Raw genomic sequence first — 5985 nt, forward strand, 5'->3', positions numbered from 1 at the left:
TAGGGACCCATCTGCCTGATTCAGTCAGGTCCAACCACAGATCCCTGCATTACTCTTGGGTTTGTGCCCCATATATGGAGTTATTTGCTGCTTCTTAGCAGAAGAGATCCAGCTCAGGGTATTGTCCAAAAGACAACCAGGATGGCTCAGTAGTAGAAAGGAGAGCTTTATTGTCAGTATCAGTTTGCAAAATGAGAAGAAACAATCTCTGATGTGTGACATCACATCAGATGATGACTCTTTCAAAACAGCAGGGCAGGTGGGATTTTTTGCTTCACAGGACATACATATTCAGCAATTTTAAGGGGAAACCATACATATTTATGAGGGGAGCTGAATGTGTGTGCAATGGGTAAAGATGCCTGTAACATACATCTCGTGTTCACTTTGGGGCAGGCTTTTAGTATTAAAATGAGATGAAATTGGCTGGGCACAGTGGTTCATGCCTGTAATCCCAGCACTTTGCAAGGCCAAGGTGGGCGGATCATGAGGTCAGGAGTTCGAGACCAGCCTGGCCAACATGGTGAAACCCTGTCTCTACTGAAAATACAAAATTTAGCCAGACATGATGGCACATGCCTGTAATCCCAACTACTGGGAAGACTGAGGTAGGAGAGTCGCTTGAACCCAGGAGGTAGAGACTGCAGTGAGCCAAGATAGTGCCACTGCACTCCAGCCTGGGTGACAGAGCAAGACTCCATCTCAAAGTAAATACATAAGTAAATAAAAATAAATAAAATTAGGCAGAATTTGGCTCTTTATGTCAAAAGGTGAACCAAAGGACACAAAGACAGTTTGTATGCAGCCTCTATAAGTTGCTAAAACTGGCTTAAGATCTGCAATTGTCAGAAAGGAATGTTGGTAAGGCCGGTCTTCTGTCCAACAGAGTTGTATTCGTCTGGGTTGTAAATCAGTTAGGAGGAGTCCGAGCTCCTATTGCCAGGAAGCTTAGAGCTGTAGGAATTTAGAAATTTGCCATGCCAGCCAGCCCAAACCCTTGATTCATAGGTAACTTTGTTTCCTTAACCTTAGAATCCATTTTAGTGATGAAACGGTGTCTGTTTTGATCTCTCAGATCACAGTGGGCCCAAGTATGGCTGAAGAGCTGAAGCTAGCCTGTCCATCCCTAGCAGGTTTCAATCCCGCCTTCTTCCTTAAGAACAATTTTTTGGAGCAGGAATCCGCAACCAGGAACAGAGCCCTTTGCTCCTCCCTCAGAATGAATGGAGACCAGAAATCAGATGTTTATGCCCAAGAAAAGCAGGATTTCGTTCAGCACTTCTCCCAGATCGTTAGGGTGCTGACTGAGGATGAGATGGGGCACCCAGAGACAGGAGATGCTCTTGCCCAGCTCAAGGAGGTCCTGGAGTATAACGCCATTGGAGGCAAGTATCACCGGGGTTTGACGGTGCTAGTAGCATTCCGGGAGCTGGCGGAGCCAAGGAAACAGGATGCTGATAGTCTCCAGCGGGCCCTGACTGTGGGCTGGTGTGTGGAACTGCTGCAAGCTTTCTTCCTGGTGACAGATGACATCATGGATTCATCCCTCACCCACCGGGGACAGATCTGCTGGTATCAGAAGCCAGGTGTGGGTCTGGATGCCATCAATGACGCTGTCCTTCTGGAAGCATGTGTCTACCGCCCGCTGAAGCTCTACTGCCGGGAGCAGCCCTATTACCTGAACCTGATTGAGCTCTTCCTGCAGAATTCCTATCAGACTGAGATTGGGCAGACCCTGGACCTCATCACAGCCCCTCAGGACAATGTGGATCCCGACAGATTCACTGAAAAGAGGTACAAATCCATTGTCAAGTACAAGACGGCTTTCTACTCCTTTTACCTTCCTGTAGCTGCAGCCATGTACATGGCAGGAATTGATGGCGAGAAGGAGCATGCCAATGCCAAGAAGATCCTGCTGGAGATGGGAGAGTTCTTTCAGATTCAGGATGATTACCTTGACCTCTTTGGGGACCCTAGTGTGACTGGCAAAGTTGGCACTGACATCCAGGACAACAAATGCAGCTGGCTGGTGGTCCAGTGTCTGCAATGGTCCACTCCGGAACAGCGCCAGATCCTGAAGGAAAATTACGGGCAGAAGGAGGCTGAGAAGGTGGCCAGGGTGAAGGCATTATATGAGGAGCTGGATCTGCCGGCTGTGTTCTCGAAGTATGAGGAAGACAGTTACAACCACATTATGGCTCTGATTGAACAGTACGCAGCACCCCTGCCCCCAGCTATCTTTCTGGGGCTTGCGCGCAAAATCTACAAGCGGAAAAAGTGACCTAGAGACTGCAAGGGCGGAGAGGAGGCTCTCAATAAATAAATTATTGTGTAAAAAAAAAAAAAAAAGAAAAAGAACAATTTTTCAGGATTCGTCGCCTGTGCAGCCTTGTCTTTCCAGACTGCTTGCCTAAAAGAGCTATCATTGCAAGATAGCCTTAGAGGTGAGTTGAGCCCCTCCCAGACACTCAATATATTGGCCTGGTTTATTGTAGTTACTTCTAGGCCATCAGCCTTATATTATGAATCCTCAAGGAATTTTTCCGCCTTCTCCTCCTTGTAGTCAACCATCCAGGCCTTCCTATGTGATTGGTGAGTAGTTTTCAATCACTTATGGTCCTTATAAACACATCACTTTGTATTTGCAGGGTTGTCTCCCCAGATACATTCTAAGCCGCTTATGAGAAGGAACTTCGTATGTGTCCTTTATACCTTTCTATTACATCTTGCACAGCACTGCATACATTTGATGCCCAGTGAAGGGGACATGTCTTTCCAGTGGAAGAAGATATGGGATAGATAAAGTATGAAATAAAAGTTTCCTAGGCCAGGTGCGGTGGCTCATGCCTGTAATCCTGGCACTTTGGGAAGCCAAGGCTGGCAGATCACTTGAGGTCAGGAGTTCAAGACTAGCCGGGCAAACATGGTGAAACCCTGTCTCTACTAAAAATAAAAATAAAAAAAATTAGCCAGGCATGGTGGTGGTCACTTGCAATCCCAGCTACTCAGGAGGCTGAGGCAGGAGAATTTCTTGAACCAAGAAGGCAAAGGTTGCAGTGAGCTGAGATTGCACCATTGCACTCCAGCCTAGGTGACAAAAAAGAAAAAATGTTTTCTAATAGTTAAAAAGCAGAGAGAGCTAGAAAGGGAAATTAGGAAAGGGGAGGAAACAGTAATAAAAAGAAAAGAGGCCGGGCGCGGTGGCTCACACCTGTAATCCCAGCACTTTGGGAGGCCGAGGCGGGTGGATCACGAGGTCAAGAGATCGAGACCATCCTGGTCAACATGGTGAAACCCCGTCACTACTAAAAATACAAAAAATTAGCTGGGCATGGTGGCGCGTGCCTGTAATCCCAGCTACTCAGGAGGCTGAGGTAGGAGAATTGCCTGAACCCAGGAGACGGAGGTTGCGGTGAGCCGAGATCAGGCCATTGCACTCCAGCCTGGGTAACAAGAGCGAAACTCCGTCTCAAAAAAAAAAAAAAAAAGAAAAAGAAAAGAGAAGAATACCCCTTTGTTCCTTAGGCTGCTAGCATTCTTTCTCATCTGAGAGTTAATGTTGAATCTGCTAAGTGCTGTATCATAATAAAATGTCCAAGGGGTGTGTATTTTATAGTCCATCATCAAAGGCATTTAATGTTTAGCCCCACTTTGATTTCTATGTGAATGTTGACTCAAAGGTCCCCCTTTTCACTATGGCGGGAAACTCAACGTTGTTCTTGAGTAAGAATTGAATCATTCTTATTCAACACATGTTATTTTCAACACAGTATGGCATGGGGGCATTTATGGGATAGTTCCTCAGTATATCTCATTTCTGTAAACTTATTTTTCTTTCTTTTCTTTCTTTCTTTCTTTTTTTTTTTTTTTTTGAGACAGCATTACTCTCTGTCACCCAGGCTGGCGTGCATTGGCATGATCTCAGCTCACTGTAGCCTCCACCTCCTGTGCTCTCAGGCCATCTCCCACCTCAGCCTACTGAGTAGCTGGGACTACAGGTGTGTGCCACCATGCCCGGCTTATTTTTAAATTTTTGTACAGACAGAGTCTTGCTATGTTGCCCAGCCTAGTCTTGAACTCCTGGGCTCAAGCAATCCACCTGCTTTGGCCTTCTAAAGTGTTGGGACTACAGGCATGACTGCTACACCCAGACCCTAGGATAATTTTAATAAAAGCAATAAGGATATAGAAAATACTTTCCCCCATCATGAAATAAAAAGTAGACACTCATTGCTATTATTTCATAATTGCTATCAACTCCTTGCTATTAAATTCAATTTGACAGTCTATGTTGCAGTAGAGTTCTCATAACTAACGTAATAGCTCTTCACTTTGTCCCTACATATCAAGTGTTGTCTATTATGATTTCAACCATTCATATGCTAAAATGCAAAGTGTCCTGTTAAATGCAGAGTCATTTATAAAATCAGTACAGTAACTTAGACAATTGAAATTGATCTCCATTGCTTAAACTCGGGAGGCAGAGGTTGTGGTGAGCTGAAATCATGCCATTGCACTCTAGTCTGGGTGACAGAGCAAGACTCCGTCTCAAAAAAAAAAAAGAAAAGAAAGTGATGATCTCCTCTATGTAACACCAAAAGCAAGTAAAAGCATAGATACATTTCTCAGGAGGAGGTAGTGAAAAACAGGGCTGGTTTCCTCTTCCTGTCAGTTCTGAAGCACCAGTCCTTGGCATCCGCTCAGAACCTGGCTGCATGCTCTGGATCAGAGTCAGTTATTTGTCACTGATATGGGTGTAAGGCTTGTCACCATTTATCCAGGATGTTTGACACATCCAACTCATTCAAGAATGCACTGGCAGAAATCAAAGGTTATCTGGGGCCAGGCACGGTGGTTCATGTCTGTACAGGAATTTGGGAGGCCGAGGTGGGTAGATCACCTGGGATGGGGAGTTCGAGACTAGCCTGGCCAACATGGCAAAACCCTGTCTCTACCAAAAATACAAAAACATTAGCTGGGCCTGGTGGCACATGCCTGTAGTCCCAGCTACCTGGGAGGCTGAGGCAGGAGAATCCCTTGAACCTGAGAGGCGGAGGTTGCAGTGAGCCAGGATTATGCTACTGCACTCTAGCCTAGGTGACAGAGCAAGACTCCACCTAAAAAAAGAAAATACATAAAACAAACAAACAAACAAAAAAGAAACCACAAAGATTATTTGGAATAACCCAGAAGAAAGTGAAACACTTGGAAATAATTTTTAACTTGAGAAAAATTCCTGTGTATCAAACATTCCAAATTACTATTATTTCACAGTGTAGTCAGATAAAGATTTTTTATGTGTCTCAATTTTACAAACATTCCATTTTTTAAGTGCAGAAAATGCCCGTTTTTATGCTGCTCATGGATAACAAGGGCATGCCCTAACGGCATGCAATGGAAACTATTGAAAAGTAAAAATTATGGAGCTGAGGAGATCACAGAAATAATATTAATTAAATACCTTGTTGTTATTTTATTTTTTTACTAACACAGACTACAACAGTGGTTCCAGTCCCGAGTCCAGAGGTGAGGGAAGGAACGCAGTTAGACAGCTCTACGAGGAAGTTTATCTGCAAATAGGAAAGTTATTTTACTGACATTTACAGATTTTTTTTTTTGAGACGGAGTTTCGCTCATTACCCAGGCTGGAGTGTAATGGCACAATCTCAGCTCACCGCAACCTCCACCTCCTGGGTTCAGACAGTTCTCCTGCCTCAACCTCCTGAGTAGCTGGGATTACAGGCACGCGCCACCATGCCCAGCTAATTTTTTGGATTTTTTTTTTTTTTTTGCTGGGGGGTAGGGAGTGCTGGGGTGGGGTGGGTTTTTTGTTTTTGTTTTTGTTTTTGTTTTCGTTTTTTTTTTTTTGAGGGAAAAAGAGAAAAAGAAGGGAAAAAAAAGAAAAAGAGGGGAAAAGGAATATTACTTCATTCCTAAAATGGGTTTCAATAATGGCTGATCAATATTTTGAGTGTTTAAAGTGGT

The 5985-nt window shown here is 44.3% G+C and overlaps 1 pseudogene; it reads left to right on the forward strand.

Annotated features, from left to right (window-relative positions):
- Nucleotides 1-1090: 1090 nt before the first annotated feature.
- LOC100389801 (farnesyl pyrophosphate synthase pseudogene) lies at nt 1091-2454 on the forward strand (annotated as a pseudogene).
- Nucleotides 2455-5985: the final 3531 nt, after the last annotated feature.

Source organism: Callithrix jacchus, chromosome 7 (genome assembly GCF_049354715.1).
Source record: "Callithrix jacchus isolate 240 chromosome 7, calJac240_pri, whole genome shotgun sequence".
Taxonomy (NCBI): Eukaryota; Metazoa; Chordata; class Mammalia; order Primates; family Cebidae; genus Callithrix; species Callithrix jacchus.